Source organism: Patagioenas fasciata, chromosome 7 (assembly GCF_037038585.1).
Source record: "Patagioenas fasciata isolate bPatFas1 chromosome 7, bPatFas1.hap1, whole genome shotgun sequence".
Taxonomy (NCBI): domain Eukaryota; kingdom Metazoa; phylum Chordata; class Aves; order Columbiformes; family Columbidae; genus Patagioenas; species Patagioenas fasciata.
The window spans coordinates 1230225-1251343 of NC_092526.1; the positions used below are offsets into that span (position 1 = coordinate 1230225).

The 21119-nt window shown below is 50.3% G+C and overlaps 1 protein-coding gene, 1 long non-coding RNA gene and 2 other non-coding genes across 5 annotated transcripts in view; 2 read left to right on the plus strand and 2 right to left on the minus strand.

Moving 5' to 3' along the window:
- Positions 1-3723, minus strand: part of GPD2 (glycerol-3-phosphate dehydrogenase 2) — a 55345-nt gene extending 51622 nt beyond the window's left edge. Inside the window, exon 1 of the mRNA XM_065841010.2 lies at positions 3433-3723. The gene's annotated coding sequence lies outside the window, so the exon portion shown is untranslated. The remainder of the gene's footprint in view (positions 1-3432) is intronic.
- A 90-nt stretch (positions 3724-3813) lies between these two features.
- LOC139828384 (uncharacterized) lies at positions 3814-10959 on the plus strand. 2 transcript variants are annotated; one of them, XR_011739905.1, is made up of 5 exons: positions 3814-4271; positions 4356-5530; positions 7379-7490; positions 8656-8849; positions 9639-10959. It is a non-coding gene; the product is annotated as an uncharacterized lncRNA (long non-coding RNA). The 2 variants fall into 2 exon arrangements; XR_011739906.1 differs by lacking the exon at positions 9639-10959 and having other exon boundaries at positions 8656-9136.
- On the plus strand, positions 10784-10854 carry TRNAG-GCC (transfer RNA glycine (anticodon GCC)). Its single transcript has one exon. It is a non-coding gene; the product is annotated as a tRNA-Gly (tRNA).
- Positions 10960-11090: 131 nt separating the features above from the next.
- Positions 11091-11162, minus strand: TRNAA-CGC (transfer RNA alanine (anticodon CGC)). Its single transcript has one exon. It is a non-coding gene; the product is annotated as a tRNA-Ala (tRNA).
- Positions 11163-21119: the final 9957 nt, after the last annotated feature.

Below are 21119 nucleotides of genomic sequence, written 5' to 3' on the forward strand. Positions count from 1 at the left end.
TGCAGGGTGATTGCCACACTTCTTTGTTCCTGTGCCAACATTGTCTTTAGCTTAAGTAGCTCAAACAGTCATTCTCACCTTCTGTATTAGTGGGGGTTAATATCCGCCATAAAACCCACCACACACACAATACAGACTTGCAAATACTGTAAACCAATTATTGTAATTAGAGAGAGATGTTTTGCTTAGATATGGCTGATTTATAGCTGTTCACCCTTTTTTCCTGATATTCTTCACTCCCCCCGTAGGTAATGCAGGTATTTGATTAGACAGTCCACCAATTCCGCTCGATCCTAATACTGCGCTATATCCATGGTTTTCTTCCGCCCCTTGGCCAAGCACTAGAGGAAGGAGGATTAAAAACCAAGGCACTTTGCTTATTACAAGACTGGACACAGGCCTGCACAGGCACACAGGCACCTGCTTAAAAATACCTACAAACCAGGTGATTACTTAGGCGTGTCAAGGAAGCAGCGTAGCTTTATACACCGGCATAAAGATCGAGACCTGATTGTACACGCAATCTCATTCCCAAGGAGGGGCACGCATTCAATATCATTTTGAAAGCACAATCAGCATTTGATTTGAGAAACACTTTGCTATGCAAAACAAAGGCCGAGTCCAAGATTTTGTACCCAGCCAGCAGCGAAATGACAACCTGGGCGCCAGCAGCATTATTGGGTGTAACAAACCCTTTGAGACAGAGCTACACGTCTGCTCAGGAACCTGGCTCAAGGAAAGCTATTCAGGGATATGGAGTGTTTCTAAAAGCAAAACCGATGGGGTTTTAATGTAACAATAAAAATTGCTCTCTCAAATGACGCCTTTCGGAAGAAACGGGCTCCATCCACAGCAGCAGGAGCCGTGTGAGGCTGCAGTGGAGCCCCGGAGCCGCAGCCGGCGCTGGGGACGCAGCCCCTGGTCTCTGCTCCACATAGTTCAGCGCCCACAGCACCAGGAAGCAGCAGCACATGGGGACTTCCCTCTTTAAACCGCCAGCGTCACACTTTTGCCTCATCTGCTTTGGATTTTTTTTTCCCCCAGCCTCTAATTTTTCTGTTTCACATTAATTTCCCTTTTTACCCAGCACTCAGCTTCTCAGGGGTCGGTCCTGGTGCCCCAATGTGTGCCCTTCTGCAGGCAGAGCTCACCGGCCCACACACCCCAGCTCACTTACATGGGAAAGTAGAAAGTAACGATTGCAAACTGACTGTGGAAAAAGCACATTTCTTTCAAATATTTCCTAAAGCTTGCAGAGACTTGTGCGAAAACAAAGCAGGTGGTGGAAAGGAACCTGTGTGAGCTTTCATTTGGAAAGCTGGTTTGCATTAACGGCCTTTGAACCTACCACATCCATCCAGCTTTCCAAACTTCTATTAGTGACAGATTACCAGGTAGAAGTGGATCTCTAGAGAAAATATTACACTACGTAATAAGGGCCTGGCTCACCAAGTTATTATTACTGTGCTTCTGTACATGCATATTTGCGCACACACGTAATTAAGCAAAACAAAGTGTATATCTGTATATAGACAACCAAATAACACTACAAATTAGATACAAGGTGTGTGTATATTTTTTCATGCGTGTGCATGTCTATTCAAAACTTTCATCCAAAGTTAGACTAAATAAAACTGATAAATGGCTAACATTAACATTATTCTGCTTAGCGCTGTTATAGAAGAGCCAGCACTGGATTTTGCCTTAGCTATCAACCCTTAAAGATCTTGAAATATCAGATGGAGTCTTTACTAGCTAATTGTCAGTCACTGCTCATCACTAAACACTTCTGAGGAACCGCACCTACGAATAAGTAAGGAAAAGGAAAGGTCTGATTAACTTCAATTAAAAATACACCACATTCCTAACAGCTGCATCTGCAAGGTTGCTTCTGCTCCCTGGTCAGAAGATGATCTTACAAAGGGACTGCAGAGCATTCAGGCCAACATCAGTGTAATGGCACCGAGCAAAGCTCCCATACAGGGAAACTTTCCGGGTGGAAACCCCGCTGCAGCAGAGCTGCCACTGTTCAAAGAGAGCTCAGGACAGCAGGCTGCAAACACAGAGAAGGAAACTAGGACGCAGAGGGAAGTCAAGCCACTGCCCCAGAACCACTGAACACCAACGCAAGAGCCCGTAGTGGTAACAGATTCACATGTCCTCAGCGCTCCAAAGGAAGGCCGTCCTTGCCCGGAGCTGCCCTGCACGGAGCTGGCAATGCTCTGAGCCCGGCACCCTGGCCCTGCGAGCGCTCAGCGCCCTGGCCCTGTGAGCACTCAGCGCCCTGGCCCTGCGAGCGCTCAGCGCCCTGGCCCTGCGAGCGCTCAGCGCCCTGGCCCTGCGAGCGCTCAGCGCCCTGGCCCCTCCGGAGAGCTCTGCACAGCTGCGGCGGGCACAGCCCACGGGCTGCTCAGGGCAGCAGAGACACCGCGAAGGCGCGAGGAGCGGGGCAGAGCGAGCAGCGAGTGCGGAGCGGGCAGGGAGAGCTGCTGGCAGCGCACCGACGGCAGCTCGCTGTCCACGCACCTCTGCTGCCAACGCAGGAGCGAGTCCCGCAGGTAGTAAATCTGGCTGCTTCCAACTCTAGGTCACCGCACACATGCATTTATATCTTTTCTTGGTAAAGGGTTTACAAACATTTGCCTGAAGTTATTGAGTAGAAGAAATAAAAACCACAAAAAAAGTTTAGGAGTGACTTTTTAACACAGCTACACTCTCACTCAGAACCGGTCCCATGAGTATGTTCAACGCAAGTGGAAAGTAAGTTTCTGTTTTCCAAACTTCAGTGTAACTACAGCCACACTATTCCTTGCCCAGTGTCCACATTTTTTAATAACAGGAGACACTGTATTCTGCCAGCTCTATACGAGGAAGAAATCTAGCAAAAGAGTCCTGCAAAACCCTGTTTGTTATAAAATACACCTACGCGTGTTATATAAACATACGTACACATTATAAAACATACCTGCACGTTATATAAACATATGTACATTTCATATAAACATCCCTCCACATGCGCAAACAGCCGTTCCTGAACAGAGACCGGCGGTGGGTCCCGGGTTATCGGGAAACTGACCAGAGCTCAGCCCGACGGGGCCACCCCAACCGCACAAACGGGGCTCCGCTGCCGTGAAACACCGCACACCGCTGCCGGCGGGCAGCCTTTCCACCTGAAAGCTTCACCAAAACGGAGGGGAGGTGGCTGGCAGTGTCAGCTCCCGCTGTACCTCGCCAAAGCGAGATCTGGAGGAGAAGAGGGGCGCCAGCGATGCGTGTGCTACAGGTTTCTGCTGAGGGCAGTTGGGAACTCCACCCGCGGTTCCTACACGCCTGCCCGGCAGAGCCCGCAGCCCGGGGTCTCGGCCACCCCCCAGCCGGGCCGAGGTGCGAAGCCCCGGCGGCCGCAGCCTCCCGTCCCCCACCGCCACTCACCGCGGAGCCCGGCCGAGCCGCGTCCCGTCCCGTCCCTCCGCGCTGCAGCCGGCCGGCGGGCGGAGAAGGCGGCGGGCGGAGCGGAGCGGAGCGGGGCGGCCGGCTCTCTCCGCCCGCGGCGCGGCACGGCACGGCACGCCTCGCTTCGCCTCCGGCAGCTTGCCAGCCGCCTCCGCGCTCCGCCTCAACCGCCGGCGGCGCCTCCCCGCCCTGCCCTCCGCCCCAGGCCGCGGCCGGGCCCAAGGGCGGGCGGTTCTCAGGCCGGAACGCCGCGCTAGGCCCCGCCGGGCCTGCTCCGCCCGCTCCGCCCGCCGCTCAGCGCAGCGGCCTCCGCGGCCCGCGCCGCGCTCAGGGGCGTCGCGGCTCTTCCCGGCCCCTCCTCCGGGCCGCTCAGCCCGGGCCGGCTCCTGCTGGGTCACAAATACGTGGGTAACATAGGGAGCTGCTGGAGAGAGTCCAGCGCAGCCACCAAGATGCTGAAGGGAGTGGAGCATCTCCCGTGTGAGGAAAGGCTGAGGGAGCTGGGGCTCTGGAGCTGGAGAAGGGGAGACTGAGGGGGGACTTTACTAATGTTTACAAATATATAAAGGGTGAGTGTCAGGAGGATGGAGCCAGGCTCTTCTCAGTGACAACCAGTGACAGGACAAGGGGTACAAACTGGAGCACAAGAGGTTCCACTTAAATTTGAGAAGAAACTTAATGGTGAGGGTGTCAGAGCCTGGCCCAGGCTGCCCAGGGAGGTTGTGGAGTCTCCTTCTCTGCAGACATTCAAACCCACCTGGACACCTTCCTGTGGAACCTCAGCTGGGTGTTCCTGCTCCATGGGGGGATTGCACTGGGTGAGCTTTCCAGGGCCCTTCAACCCCCAGCATCCTGGGATTCCGTGTGATTGCATTATATTAATGGCCATTTATCTGCCGCAGATCCTTGCCTGGTGGGTTAAAGTGCAGTCTGGTGGATAGAAGAGGTTTCCAGCACATCTCTTGATCTGTAGTAGAGCCGCAATATTAATAACCTGGATGAGACACAGAGGAAATCCCGTACCAGAAAAATGCTAAATCTGAGGAGCCACCTTTGAAAAAAATCCGCAACGCGTAATGGATGTATAGAAATTTGCATCTTTTTCAATTGTCGGCTCCAGCATGGCGTGAAGCTGATTGAGAAACATCTCCGTGACTTGATACATCTGCCAGCTTTCTCAATTCAACTGAAACTTCTCATGAAGCCCCACTGAGCTCCTGGCTTCTACCAGATTTGGCAGCAGCACAATCCAGCAGTTAATCCAGGTTTCATAGAGTAGGAGCCAGGCTTTCCAGCTACAGGCGGGCTGCACAACCACCCGCTGGCCGATGGGCTTTGTCATGTTGTTAATTTTATGTAGACCTGTGAGGAGCGGGAAGTTGGACTCTGTGATCCTTATGGGTCCCTTCCAACTTAAGATACTCCGTGATTCCGTGATTCAGCCCCTCTGGGACACAGCTAAAGGAGCCCAACACAGGGTGACACTGTCACGGAGAGGAAACTCGCAGCACACATGCTGGGACTGGGTGGATCTCACTTCAGTTCTGCAGCACATGCTGCACAGGGTTGTCTATTGAAGGCTTCCTGAACTGAAAGCTTTCCAGTTCTTCACCTCTGCAAACCAGCAGGTTTCCAATCTTGAACTTCCCTAAGCATTTGTCATATACAGATTATAAGTGAGCTGCTGACTGCGTGATACCCTGAGACATTTGTATATCCTCATTCTTCTTACTACTTTCTGTTCTGTGACACCAGTGACAAGACCGGGAAGAGCTGCTGCCGAGAGCTGTGATCTCTGATGGTCCTTTGTGTCTCCTCCTGGTTCCCAGGCTCCTGGGGACACAGCTGACAAATGTGGCTGTTTTGGGGGGAATCATCAGAAGATTCCTGGCTGTTGCTGCTTTGCAGTAAGACAAACACACATCAGTAATAAGCCAGGATCTTCCTCCAAAACTTGTCGCTGAACTTTTGGCTGTACTTTTCCCTGCAAATATACATTTCCAGTGCACTGCAGCCGTGGTTCTACAAGTGTTTGGGGTGTCCTTTTCCATCCTGGACCGAAACACGAGCTGATATGGTGAGTATTTATACCCATAAACCGCTCGTGAGCCTGTCTTTGCCCCTGTGCTGTGTCAGCAGGTGTCACACACGCAGGGCCCTGTGCCCCGTGCCCTGTCCCCGTCCCTGCTTTCCAGGCACATGGGGATGGGCTGTGTCTAGCCGAGCTTCCTGGCCGGCTCCCAGAAACTGCTTTTATTGCTGTTCCTCCACGCTCGCTGCTTAGCCAACATGCTTTACAGGCGGCATGAGACGTGTTTGCTGTCAGGCACAGAAAAACAACCTGCGACTTCCGTGAAGGATGGGGCACATCTCCCTCCCACCGCGTCCTGCAGGCACCTCTAGCTGCTAAATGTCACTGCAGGTCCCATCTGAGCAGCCCGTAGCAACATAATCCCTCCCTCTTGGGTCAGATATAACCAGACGAGCTAAATTGGAAGCCGCAATAGCACCGGATGGCTATCAGCTCTCGAGGTGGCCTTTAAAGTCAGTAAACAACTGCTAGGGTTGGATTTCAGAAGTTTTGCAAAGTAAGTGATATTCAGGGCACCGATTCTGGAAGCAGTTGATGTCCCAGACGCGTGGCAGTGCTCCTGGAAGGAACCAGATCTCGAGGGGCAGCTGGAATTAGTATCCCCCAGAGGTATTCAGGTTTAGAGTCCATGGGAATAACTCAACTGAACAGATAGAACTGAAAATGAAAGGAAAAAAACCCAGAAGTGGATTCATTTTTTTTTTTTGGGAGGGGGTTACAATTTTGGTTTTTTGGTTTGGTTTGGGTTTATTCTTTTTTTAGTGAGAAAGGAAGAATGATAATTGGGCTATGACAAAAGGCTGGAAATGCAATTTGTTGTGAATAATTTCAGCATGATCCAACACAGACAAGTTCCAGAGGTGAATACCCGCCCCATATCTGTGCACTAACACGGCACTGAATGTTGCTGTCTCGTCTGTCTCCTAACAAGTGTCCAAAACATCATCCCACATTTGTTAGAACTGGGAAAATATCCTGTTCTTCCACCCCTCAAGGTTGTTGTCTCTGTAGATATGGCTGCGTTGTCAGTGTCAATTTTTGATAATTTTGATTGATTCAAAACACAGCAGTGTGTGAGTGTAAAATGTCTACACCCAGTTTCCAAGCGAACATATTCTGCACTCCAGCACCTCTGTGTTTCATAAACTATTCCAAACCAGCAAATTCTTAATGGGAGTAGCAAGCGAGCACCCGTACTGCTCTTCTCATGAAGGGGAAACCCACGAATGGGTGACAGCTTTGGCAAGGGTCACATTTACCCAGCGAGCTCCCTTTCCAGGAGGGGTTCTCCACGTGTTCCCGGTGCAGGTACCGACAAACGAGGGACGGGCTGTTCTCCCCTCCCTCCATCAGGCTGCTTTTCAACCACAGCTGTCTTTCTATCTCAGTTAATTTTCAACCGTGGTTCTGTCTTGGTTACCAGTTGGTACAGATTGGTCTTCATATGCTTGAATAGTGAAAGATTTTTACAAGGTTAAGCAAAGAAGTGAGATGCCTTGAAGTATCACAGAATTCGTCCCTCTTGAGTCTGTTCTTTATTTAAAGTCTAGATGACAATATTACCTCCCAAGTCTCTGTGCGTGTGCTCGGGCCCTGGGACACCTGCCAAGACAAGAATTCTAGATGCCCGAAATCATGTGCTCAGCAGGTGTAAATTGTGTTCAGGGAGAGTTCACCTTTTCTCCTTAACCTCAGAGCAGCTTCTCTTCATTAGCAAGGGAAGATCAAGAAAAGGATTATCATCGTTTCCTGACTGCATGCCAAAGTTATGTATCATCAGAAGAAAATCTGTTCAGACATTCACAAATACGTTTTCTCCTAATCTGTCTTCAGGAAAACGCCTTTGTGAGGAGCAAGGGTTAATAATAACCACCCAAGAGTTGAAATGAAGTGACAGAAACAGAAGCAGAATTTCTCTACCGAGATTTTTTCAAGCAGATCCACAGTAAGTCCTCCCATTGGAAATTAAAAGTACTTAGTCAGGGCTGTGATTAAACATTTAAAAGTGTTCCCGTCTCTGGCTGCTGCTATCAGGTATCATTCGGAAATACAACTGTATTGCTTCGTATCAGATACTCAGTTTACCAATCAAAGCAGGGCTGGATGCTTGAACATGTCCCCGCTGCACTGCACCAGATAAAAGCAGCCACTGTGTTTGTGCGTCTCAGAAGAGAAGGTGGCCCGTTTTTCTATTAAAACTGAAGTAATATATTATCGTCATAATTATGTCTTATTGTTTGCAGTTATGTAAAGACAACACATCAGGGCTGAGTCACAGAAACAAATGCAAAAATTGCAGTTTTAAAAGAATAAGGTCACAGGTCACGTAATTTGTTGCAGAACAAACACGATAATTAATTGGCCTCTCCCTGCAATGGCAGCGCAGGCAGCTGAACCAGGAGAGAGCCAGGCCGTGGAAGGAAGGGATGTGCAGCAGTATCTGTGTTTTTCTGGGGCAGAGAGCTGAGCTATAGAGAACAGGAATTCCATTGGCAGAGAGGCAGAAAAGAAAGACAGGATCTTTTTGAGAGCAAGACTGCTTGGACTGTCTAAGTGTATTTATTTTGTACTGTTTAAAGATTTTTTGTTGTGTTAAAAAGAATCTTCTAAATTTATTTTCTCTTTATGTGTGCTGGAGAGAGATTGTGTTGAGAAAATGAAATGGAAAAGGCTTTTTGGAATTAGTGCTATATTTTTTTTTTCTCTTAGACGATGACAGACCAAAATCTGCCCCAGTGGATTTACACATCTGCTTTGTATCCAAATGTATTTTCCATTTGATTGATTAGGGAAAAATCTTAGAAAACCTGCTCAAAGGCATAGACGAGCACTTGGAAAGCCTCAGGCTAATATTCCAGTGCATAATGAGGAAATAGGGGACCTGAGTCACTCGTTCTCTTCCAGTGTCCGTTTCAGTGGCACCGCTTGCCCGATGGCTTTTGTTTGTGACCATCTGAATGGTATCTGGGACCAGCCTTTCTGGGGTGTCCACAGGTTTATAACTTATACAGATTGCTGGCGACCTAATCAATGACTGTGTTGGGAAGAGTTGTTTTGAATAACCACATCTATCACTGTCAGCTTGAGTTGGGTGACCTTTTGTAATCCAGAGCTGTTCAGCGGAAAACAACGGGATATGGGACAGTCCGTAAGTGTCCCCTCTGCTGGTACCTGGGACAAATGGGCGTTCTGGGATGCGAAGGAGTCCCCTCAGTGTCTGGAGCCCGTGGGTCGGACAGAACGCTTCAGCTTCCTCTTACCAGGACTTCTGACCACGCCAGCCACCCTGTGGCTTCCCCAGAATGTAAGATCATCCCTTTTCATCTACAGAAATATTTTTCCCTGCAGATTTAAATAATTAATTGGGACGTGCCTAGTGGGTCTTGAGATAAACTTAAGAGAGGCAGCAGATATGTGACCAAGTGACCTTTTGCTGTCCTGCTCGTCCCTGCGCTCTCCCTGTGCTCAGAGGGACGCTGTCAAAATTGCTAGGCCTTAAAACTTTAACCCGCACTGACAAGTTGTTCTACATTATAAGTCTTACCTAAAAGATTACCACGATTGTTTTGTTTGTTTTGTTTCGACAGTCTTTGCTGAAGGCTCCACAATATGTATTCATTTGTCCTTTTGGGTAGGTGGATATTTTTAAAAGCCCGGCTTATTCCGTGACCTGTTAAAATCGAGTTGATGTGTGTGCGCTCCACTCAGCGCAGAGCTCACCAGGAACGGTACAGATTTCCTGCACCCCAAAAACAGAGACAGGAGCGTGACTTGGAAGCCTTTGCTGAAGAGGCTTTTAGAAGCCATTTTTCAAGGCCTGCAGTTACCCTCATTATTTTGGGGCACAGCAAGAAGCCTTGACTGGACTTTCCTGGTAATATTCAGTATTAGGTGTGTGTTGGTGAAACATGATGACCAGGCAGCTGGTTTTACTGAGAGGTTTATTATATTTCAGGCGGATCTGAATTACTCCTCACGCATTATTTTTAACAAAAACACCACTTAATACAGCTCCACGTGAAGAGGTGAATTGGCACAAATGGTACAGGTACATTTGTAGCACGACACTTTCCTTTTTTATGTCCCAATGCAGGGACTGATGCGGCAGCGGTTTTAGAGCGGGTGCAATCACGCGGCACGACGCGGGAACCTGTGGTCACACCGGCTGCGCAGGAGGGAACGACAGCGGCTGGGAGAGTAAGAGGAGCAGGGGAAACTTGTTGGTCAACCCTTTACCTCAGCCTGGGTAACTCTCAGATTTATTAAATAATGGATTAGAGTCTTCTCAATACAAATATTTTTTGCCTAAGTGCTTTGGGATTTCTGGTCCAGTGCTTGTCTGGGCAAACAGTCTTTCAAGGCTGACAGATCCAGCTGTAAGTAACTGTCTGAATAGGAGTTCTTGCTTCAAGTATCTACTGTGTTACTTTCTGTCAGTGGAAGTTCTGAAGTAGCAATGAAGCGCAGGGGAAAGGGAACTCTGATGGCATTGGTACCGGATGGCATTGTAACTGGCCTGGGAAATTCTGTCACCTGGTGTCCCCCTGGCTGGTGAGCAAACCGCAGTCTAGACTTTCTTTCCAAATTCACCAAGAACGCAAGTTTTGCTCAGCTTCTGCTTTTCGTGTGCGGAAAATATTCCCCCCTCAATGAACTGAACGGACGCCAAAGTCTTGGTGTTGCTTTTCCTTGAACTCTGGCTCACGTGTGGCCATTCTTGGGAGCGTGTCCAAGACAAATGAAATGTCAAGCCTGTACACAATTTATATTAGAACACGGCATCATTACATCACATTCCAAGCGAAGGTGTTCTATTGAGATCTCATCACCGCACAATGTGACGTTGTATTGAAATGTCAGGATCCATTAGCAGATCCTGTGAGCCCCTAAGCCCTTAACTTGTGGCCTCTTCTGTCAAAGTCCTAACGGTATGGAAAAGAAACAAAGATACACCTTTTGTATATAGATATACCTTTTGTGTATCTTGGTCTGAATGTTTTTAAATTGAAAGGATGATGGGTGTATTATAGAATTTTGTAGGTTTTTTAATCCATTAGAGGGTAAATGTATACAGACATTGCTGACTTTCTAAAATTTTTTTTTTTTGTATTTTCCTGGAAATAAAGGCTTGAAAGTATTGATTATGGACATAGAATTGAAGAAAGGAGAAAAGAAGAATGGTTTGAAGAACTCTAATGTATTTGAGGGAGGAGTTGTCGGGACAGACATGTGGAATACGCATTGGTGGTTCAGTGGTAGAATTCTCGCCTGCCACGCGGGAGGCCCGGGTTCGATTCCCGGCCAATGCAGTTCGTTTTTCGGGCTGGAGGAAAGGCCGCGTTTTGAGGCCCGGGCGCTTGCAGCGTTCTTTTATTTTTTCCGCGGGGTTTCCGAGCGATAAGAACCGGCGCCCGGGGGGCGAAGCCATGTCGTGCCGGCGGACGGCGCGCTGCGGCGGCGGTCTGTCCTCCCGTTAAACGGGACCGGGGGGAGAAATTTAAAAAAAAAAAAAAAAACACAAAAACCAGGAAAAGTAATGCGCCGATGGAGATGCCGGGGATTGAACCCGGGACCTCACACATGCGAAGCGCGCGCTCTACCACTGAGCTACATCCCCGGCTGCTCAAATTTCGCGCCGGGCGCTATGAGAGGGCGGGCCGGGCCCGCGGCCCCGCCGTGCCGGTGAGGGTGCCGGAGGTCCCGCCGCGCCGGTGAGGGTGCCGGAGGTCCCGCCGCGCCGGTGGGGGTGCCGGAGCCCCCGCCGCCCCGCACTGCGACTGGGCCAGGAGCGGGGGATCACCGCCCCGGGCGAGCGCGGCCGGGCCCGGCAGCAGCACAAGCCCCGTGTGCGGTGGGGCGGGGTGTCCGCAGGGAAAACCCCGTCCCCCCCAGATCTCCGCCTCTCTCTGCACCCCGGTGCCTGCAGCAGCTCCGAGCTCCCCGGTGCCCGGACCCCAAACCGCCGCGGAACCCGCAGCCCGCTCCGTGGGAGCCCTCAGCGCACACCGGGAGCGGAGAAGAGCCCGGGACCTGCCTGCAGCCCCGTCTGCTCCCGTGCGTCTGCCTTCATCTCAGGTTAGCCCAACAATCTGAATTTCTAAGTTGTCAAGTAAGAAATGACTTACAATGACATAAAATGCACCTCTTCTAGGCTATTTCTCCTATCTAAATATGGATTGGGCAGGTTTAGAGCCCTGATACTAAAAGAAAAATAACCCAGCCAGGTGGCATATTCCCTGCAAAACCAGCAATTTCCATCAGCTTCAGTAGGAACTACCTGGTCCCACTCTTCATTCAGGTTCTCCATGGTATGTGCTATTCTCCCCACAATACGCATCTACACTATAGCACATTATGCTGTAGCGTGTTTAATTTTTACTTTTGCAGGAAGCTGCTGCAAGCAGCTGTGCACATTTCAAAGGGCCCGAGATGTGGAAGACCCTTTACCACCGAATGCGGTTCCTCCAGCTCACCCTATTTTGACATTAGTAACCTCCACGACTCGCATTTTTCCATCCTGTCAGAAAGTAGCATTTAACAGAACGACCTTCAAAACGGAGTTACTGAATTAGATTTTCATAATTAATACAACATACAAACTACTGATGTGTCTGTTAGCACAAAGCAGAGGAGCAGTGGCTGCTAACAAGGCTGAGCCAAAGGTGCAGAGCAGGTTAATGCCAACCACTGCAATAAAAACAGAAAGCAATTTCAGACCTTCTCTTCAGGTTTTTCTCCTTTTGTTTACCTTTCTGTAGACTTCAGAATAGCAGAAAATGAATAATACAGATATTACTATGCCTTTATGGGTTTCTCAGCTTTGATGGACAGTCAGTCCAATTGTGAAACTTCCCGTTCGGGAGGTGGATCAGAGCAGAGCACATTGAAGCTGCTGAGGAGAGCAGCTACACAACCGGAGCATATCAGCGAGTATTTAATTACTATCCCTGTGGAACCAACACAAGAGCTTATGTGCTGCCTATATTAAAGTGAAACAACGCTTCTATTGCAGCTAGATCTAAATATCCTCCAGACCACCACCTACCAAACACAGAATAAATTGAATTATTCAGGCGAGGCTCAACATGTGGATGCTACGGGAGGAAATAAGATGCCTTACACTGAGCTGTAAAGTAAAACAAAATGACCCATAGATGGCTATAAATCTACTCGGTGGTAAGTCCAAGCCTACCAGTGCTGCATGTTCTCAGAACTCCAGGAGGCAGGAATGGAACGATGCAGCTCCCGGCGCTGCCACGAGCGCATCTGCCCATCGCTTCTGCCCGTCCCGTCGCGCACAGCTGGTCCTGTCCAGATGTCTGGGAGCCCCTGGCTGCAGGGCTCACTGGCCCATCGGGCGCCCAGCAGTTTGCAGCGCTGCGGGTGCCAGGGCACAAGCCCCGCATTCAGCCGCTCTCACGGGACAACATTCACCTCTTTGTGTTTGGGTTTCTGTGCTGACAGCAGGGGAAAACAATGTCACTCTGTTATCTGGCAGCTCCTCCGCATTCCTTGGGGGGATTAACTCCTTGCTGGTACCCACAAGCCTTTCGGGGAGCCCTTCCTTGGCCCTGGAGACAGGGTTTGCATTGCCTCTGCTCATTTTTTTTGCATTTTCCATCCATTCTTGTTAGACACGTGCTTAAATTTACCCTGTATTTTCCACAGCCGTTTTCTCCACGCTGATGGATTTCTGTAGTCCAGCCCAAAGACAGTTCCATTTCAAAGTTTCCCCATCACAGCCTGCACAGGACCGAGCACAATGAATTCTGACCAGACGGACAGGCCTCGCTTTCTGAGCCAGTTCCCTATCACTGCACTGGTTCCCAGGATTAAACGTTTGCACTCCAAATTCCTTCTTGGAATGAACGCCCTCGTTCAATGAAATACAGAGGCACAGCAGCGCAAAACAAACGTAGGGAGCGTGCTCATGTCTCCGCTCCGGCCCAGCGCACACCCGTGTCCTTGTGCAATCCCGTGTTGTCCATCGGTTTGAGGCACCCGAATGAGTCAGTGCGGAATATTCACGGATATCTGACATTGGTTATAATTTATTTAGTGTTGCTGTCCTCCTTCGACAAACATTCCCACTGGAGATGGGGAAAAGTGACCAACTTCAGAGATTATGAACACCACACTGGCTACTTGTTTATGCCACTTACAAACAATTTTAAATAATTAATGTATTAGGAAGAAAAAAAGAGGACAAAGTTTTGATTTTCAAAGTTAGACGACTAAAAAATCACCAGCATTATTTGGCAAACAAATAGCTTTTACTTACTGCCACTAATGAGGGAATATAGTGCCCAGCATAACCATTGGGAAGTTCTGCACATGTTAGACTGGGTTGGAATAAAATTACCATCTAAAGTCCTCCCAATACAGCTCCTTTTCTCCGTATTTTTACATCTGTGATTTTACTGAATTCACTGCCTTGTTTGTTGTGGTGAAACGGAGGAATAAAGCAAGTCTTTCGATAGTTCCCAGTCATGCAAGGAACACTGCAGAGTCTGAGTGTTCAGCTGCTGTTTGTTGTTCCCAGTGAGAACATCATAAGAACATCCCCAAAATAGAGGTTGCAAATCAGCCCACAGTAAAGAATTATGAAAGTTGGAGTTAAAAAGGAGAGAAAAAGGCAGAAAACAGGACTGAAGTACTGAACTGGGAGATTCATTAGAGTTGCAGACAGATAAGTAAATTATAGCCCTGCAGAAATTATTTGACCGGCAAATTAATCACCCAACATTACAATGGTTTTCTCAGCCACATTCAGCCCCCGGGAAGCAGGTGGGAGTCTGCATGACTTAATAAAAGGAGCCTCCACTGGTCTTCAGCTTAATCAGAGACGAAAATTAACATCTCAGGATTTGGGGCGAATAGGAGGTTTTTTGTAAAGCTCGGGAAGACAGAGTCTGGCACAGTTACACAGATTTCCACGCATTATGAAGCCGTCCAGCCTGTGCAATGCTCCTGCCCTTGGATTCACGGACGGGCCTGTGCAGGAGCTGGTTTGCAAGCACCCATGGAGCCTCGTGAGGACAGAGCATCCACAGAACACTCCCTGTTTGTTCAGGGAATGCCTGATCAAAATATTCTACACAACATTTTACCTGTCTCTGCAAACATACGCTATTATTATTATTATTATTATTATTATTATTATTATTATTATTCCTAAAGCACTGACTTATTCTCTGAGCCTTATTCCAGGCTGCAGTTCCCACTCTGTCCCCAGCTTGCAGAAACACCATGCACAAGAAATACTTTTCTTTTCGGTTTGCTTGCTAAGTATCGTATTTTTAAGGTAGAGATATTATGAGCTCTCTCTTGGAACAAATGTTCTTTGCTGTTCCTGGAAAAGCTTTGGATAGAGATATATATATATCCCAGTTGAAACACTTCACCTTCTAGTGATAAGAATCATAGGACATGCTCATTAACCCAGTCTGAACCACAACATCATTACAAATATTAAGTAAGGCCTTTTCTGATTGACTGAAATTACACAACAAGAAGGCAAAGCTCATACTCATCGTCTTAATTCAAGCATAACTCTTACTTCAAATTAGTACAGAGCATTTCAGTTTCCAGTGCTCCATTTCCTCCAGGGGAATCTCTTGCTTCTCTGTTCTTCATGTTCTTCAGGTTACATCTGGAATCCAAAACATAAATGTATTTTTCAGACAAAAGGAAGATGCAAATCTTTTGGAAAGAAACAATGCTTAGATATTACAGGATGAGGTGTGCAGCCCTTTAAGCTTAGGATAAAACTGTTGTCGTGGTTTAACCCCGGCCGGCAGCTCAGCCCCACGCAGCCACTCGCTCACTCCCTGCAGTGGGACGGGGAGAGAATCGGAAGAGTAACAGCAAGAAAACTCGTGTGTTGAGACACAGACAGTTCAGGGGGCAAAGCAAACGCTGCACATGCAAGAAAAGCAAAACGAGGAACTAATTCCCTGGTTCCCATGGCAGGCGGGTGTCACCACCCCAGGAAACCGGGCTCCATCACGTAACGGTGACTTGGAAAAGCAAACAGACAAACACCATCGCTCCGAACGTCCCCCCTTCCTCCTTCTGCCCCCAGGTTTTATCACGGAGCACGACGCCACGTGGTGTGGGATGTCCCTTCGGACGGTGGGGTCAGCTGTCCCGGCCCTGTCCCCTCCCAGCTCCTTGTGTCCCCAAACCTGCTCACTGGCAGGGAAGGGTGAGGAGCAGGAAAGGCCACGATGCTGTGCAAGGGCTGCTCAGCAGCGATGAAAACACCCCCTATCATCAGCGTGGTTTATAGCACAAATCCCAAACACAGCCCCATAGCAGCTACTGCCAAGAAAATTAACTCTGTCCCCACCAAAACCAGCACAAACGTGTCCAACCAAATGGACCTGGAGATCCTGCAGATGTGCCCTCATATTAACAAGTGCTCTTTTGTACTTAACAGTGATTTTTCACTGTTGCAGTTTACGACAGTTTTACAACAGGATGGGTTTGTTGGGAGCTTGCAGGGTGGAAGGACCTTGCTATGAGGCTGAACAAGGCCCGTAGGTGTGTGTTAAATAGGATCTTCATACAGCAGAGGCAATACATTCTTACAGAGCCATTTCGTTGCCATCATTTTAGGTGAATGAGGAAGACTAAAACTTTCCATTTCTTAAAAAAATACACTAAACTTTTTATTTCTTAAAAAAAAACATTAATAAACCAATGTGAAATCCCCATGGAACTGGGAATTCAGCCAAACCGATTCTTGCCCTTCACGCAGAAGCCGCCACTGGCTCCACAGAAACACAGCCCAGCCTCCCAGCCCGAGGACCTCGGCGCAAAACGTGTCCTGTCCTTGCTCCGTTGTTCATCCAGACTCATTGCATTGACTTGGGTTTCCGATGGTATCTCCTACTGGAATCTCGTGATCTGGAAACTAATATGTTTCTTCTTGCTTATCACATCAATATGGCCTAATTTTGTTGGCTTTCGTATTGAACAATCTGATAAATATGTGATCCAGTTTTGATGCCTCTCTTTATGATACCTCTTGTTATTAAAAAACTCTATCATCCAAAAAATAAAATATTTTTATTTACTAGGAAAATTACTGGGATTCAGTTTTTTACCTCAGTTTCAATCTATTTTTTTTTCACATTGAAGAATCAGATCCCATTTCATTTCAACTGTTTTTCCCGGTAAATTATTTTCAGCTTAGACTTCCCTTTTTGAAGCACTGGAAGTAATGAACTTCTTTAAGCATAACTCCTTCATACTCTGTACTAAAGTCAGGCATTTTAAAAAGCAAAATGATATTTTAATAACTATTTTCATAACTACAAACTCCATTCTCTACACAAGTCCTGTATTCAATTAACGTGCTGCATTAATGGGTTTATTCTCCCTGCCATTTACCTCCAACGACGGAGACTGTCACATACGTGAAGAGTTTTGGAAATTCGTGGCTATCGCGAGCTGTGTTTTCTCAATTTCACCACTATTTCCTGAAGCCTGCAGTACGCCACGAGCCTTTTACCCAGGAGATCACCAGAATTCCCGTGAGATTTGGTTTCTGAAGCTGTGTCCTGGCAGTTGCTGGCTGGGACACCCATCGCAGAGCCAGCTCTGGGGGAAGGTCATTGTCACCCGAGCGGCTGGACAAAGGCTGCCGACAGCGCCGATTGGCACCATCATCAGGACCTCCGGCAATGAACACCAGCTGTAACAGCCCTCTTGCCCAAAAGGGACTGTGTTTTATAACCCAGACGTAGCTCAGAGCAAGGATTGCAACACGCACCTTGGTCACCTCTCGAAATGAAACCAGGACGTCACCCGCGCTGGCTGGGGGAACGGGAGGTGAAAACTGGACATCCCTGGGGAAAGTGCCTTTGCTGGGGACACGTCCCGGCTGAGGAGGACGTGGCAGAGCCCAGGGACACCCTGACCACCTATGACGGGGGTTCTTGTGCCGCAATCTCAGCGCAGACCGCTGTGCTGGGGGCGGCTGGCACTGCCGCACAGCTCCGCGAGAGCCACACGCACACAGCTCCCACTCGCTACTCATCAGCATCACGGCTTTCAAAGATAGTGTGTAAAACACTCAAAATATCCCTGTTTCAGGAGGCCTTGAAGCTCACAGCCTCAATGGAAAAATAGTTTATTAAAACTTGAGTGAGGGACGGAGCCCCAAAGCAGTGCACGGCGGTCCCCAAGCAGCATGGCTGCGCTGACAAGGCCACTGCACTGTGGCAGTGCTGGTGGGGCCATTGGTGCCGTGTCCCCTGCCCTGCAAACGCAGACCACACACCCACCGCCTCAAACCCACCCCATCTCCATACGCAGCCGTTCTGGTGAGCCAGGTCTAACCCACCCCATCTCCATACGCAGCCGTTCTGGTGAGCCAGGTCTAACCCACCCCGTCTCCATACGCAGCCGTTCTGGTGAGCCAGGTCTAACCCACCCCATCTCCATACGTAGCCGTTCTGGTGAGCCAGGTCTAACCCACCCCATCTCCATACGCAGCCGTTCTGGTGAGCCAGGTCTAACCCACCCCATCTCCATACGCAGCTGTTCTGGTGAGCCAGGTCTAACCCACCCCGTCTCCATACGCAGCCGTTCTGGTGAGCCAGGTCTAACCCACCCCATCTCTATACGCAGCCGTTCTGGTGAGCCAGGTCTAACCCACCCCATCTCCATATGCAGCTGTTCTGGTGAGCCAGGTCTAACCCACCCCGTCTCCATACGCAGCCGTTCTGGTGAGCCAGGTCTAACCCACCCCATCTCCATACGCAGCCGTTCTGGTGAGCCAGGTCTAACCCACCCCATCTCCATACGCAGCCGTTCTGGTGAGCCAGGTCTAACCCACCCCATCTCCATACGCAGCTGTTCTGGTGAGCCAGGTCTAACCCACCCCATCTCCATACGCAGCCGTTCTGGTGAGCCAGGTCTAACCCACCCCATCTCCATACGCAGCCGTTCTGGTGAGCCAGGTCTAACCCACCCCATCTCCATACGCAGCCGTTCTGGTGAGCCAGGTCTAACCCACCCCATCTCTATACACAGCCATTCTGGTGAGCCAGGTCTAACCCACCCCATCTCTATACACAGCCGTTCTGGTGAGCCAGGTCTAACCCACCCCATCTCCATACACAGCCGTTCTGGTGAGCCAGGGCTCACAGCCGTGCCCTGCAGCGATGAATCCACAGGGACAAATGCTTCACTCGTGCGTCCATCCCACAGTGAAGTGTTTGGGAGAACTTCAGCAAACTGCGTCTGCTCGGGGATTACAGAAATAGAGTCCTGGTAGCTGGGTCACACCAGACATTCCTCCGGCATTGTTTCGCAGCTGTGAGGCGCGGGATGGGAGACAACAATGCCGACGTGTCCCCAGAAACCCCCTCTCTTGTGCAGGCGGGTTTGGCACCCACAGACATGGCTCCTGATACCGCGTCCCAAGCAACCTCACGCTGTTGTTCTGAGACTCCAGGAATCAAAACCATCTTGGAGGCAAAGCACTCATTGTGTGTCAATCGCCTTTCCTGGCTCCAGCTCCGAGCGGTGCCCAGACCCAGAGGAACTTTGGGAGCTCGTCACCGACCCCCGTGCACAAGGGCCCCTGGATGGGGGTGTCCATCCGGACATGGGGCCAGCGACACCCCCGGCACAGGCGGCGGCTGGAGGGGCCGCGCTGGAAACCGGACCCTCTCGCCAGCTCCCAGTTGTGTTTTCCCGCAGGCAAACGTGGCAGCGTCTCCCAGGGAATGAAGTTCTGAGCACAGTATGAGGGGGAAGGATCCCGGATATGTTGAGAAAATCCCTCCCAAAACAAGAAGGGATTTCACTTAGAACAGCAAAAGGAACTTCACTTAAAGGAAGTAGTTAATTAAACCAGATTTCTGTGTGTTTTGTCAGCTAATTCCCAAAATGCAGGGAAAACAATATGCAATTATGCTATTTTAGAGTGCTTGTGGCATAAATACATCACTCAAGTATCATTTTTGGGGGGTTTCCAGAGCTGGCAGAGCAGCCTGGAGCCAATCCCTGAGACGATTCCCAAGCAACGCCGGCACCCGGCCACCTCCACCGTCACCGCAGCCCAACGCTGGCCGCCAGGACACGCATGGCACCTTCGCCATCCTCATTTTCCATATATTCTAGAGGAAGCAAAATGCCTGGAAGAGCTGGAAAGGTGCAGCTCCGCTTTGCTGCCATCCCTTCCCTGACCCACCGATGAGGTGGTGGCTGCTGCCTCTTCCCAATCGCCTTCCAGTGCCGTCCCAGCATCCACCAAGGGGCCTCTCCATTCCCGGGGCAGTCTTGGGGTTCTCTTGCCGTTATTCCAACCTGCTGGCATTCTTGCCGGGTAACGGAAATTCAGAAATGAATAGCAAATGAGAAGCTATAATAGTATCTGCAGCGTAGTTACTACTTCTGGCAGTTTCAAAGCTTTTAGGAAAACACTGCCAAGTTAAAAACCCAATCTACGTATGTGTTCTAGTGTGTATGTGTGGGGGTGTGTGTGAGTATATAGATGTGTGTTTTATGTAAGAAAACTTTACAAGGTACTAAAATTAGTCCAGTTTCTGGAATAGCTTCCATCCAGAGGATGCTCGACTGACATCAAACCACGACACAGCCCCTCGTCGTGGAGCTCGGGAGCTGCACCCGGGCAGGCCGGCACCTGTTGGGCCCTGGGGTGGGAGCGGCCAGGTGGGCAGGAGCTGAGGTGTGCGGGAGCTGAGAAGACAGCACCCTTTCCAGTGCCGAACAGCCCTAGGGAGGTCAGTTGCAGTGAAACGTCGGGGTGTGCATGGAACAAACAAACCCCAACAAAACGAAACTAAACCGAACAAGCCCTCCAAACCAAAACAAACCAAAACCGAACAATCCCCCAAACCAAAACAACATCCTCAAAACAAACCAAAACAAACAAAAAAAAAACAAACAAAAAAAACAAAATAAAGCAAACCAAAGCAAAACAAACCCCCTAAAACCAAGCAACCCCCCAAAACCAAAGCAAACCAAAACCAAACAAACCCCCAAACCAAGCCCATGCCAAGCCCCGAAGCCGGGCGGGGAGCGCGGCCCCGCGGCCGCGGGGACCCGCGGGGACCCGGAGGGAGCCGGGGGGGAGGCGGAGGAGCCCCGGGGCCGCCCCCGCGCCGCCGTCAGCGCCCCCGTCCTCCCGCCGCCCGGGGCCGCTCCGCCGGCGCTGCCGTCACGGGGCCGCGGCGCGACCGGCGCTGACGCGCTTGGCGGCGGCGGCAGCAGCTGCGAGGGGGCGCGGCGGCCCCCGGCTGCGGGCTCCCTGCCCCGGCTCCGGGCTCCCTGCCCCGGTTCCGGGCTCCCTGCCCCGGCGCAGGCCTCTCGGCTCCGGGCTCTCGGCTCCGGGCTCTCGGCCCCGGGCCGCGCTGCGCTCCGCTCCGCAGCGGCGCAGGCAGGTAGCGGCGGGCGGGCGGCGGGCGGAGCGGCCCGGGGCGGCGGGGGGTGCCCGGGGCCCGGGCGGGGTTGTCGGCGGAGCGCGGTCCCGGCAGCAGCTCCGCACAGCTGGATCGCCGGGGAGGGCAGATGTTGGTAATGGCAGCTTAAGCAC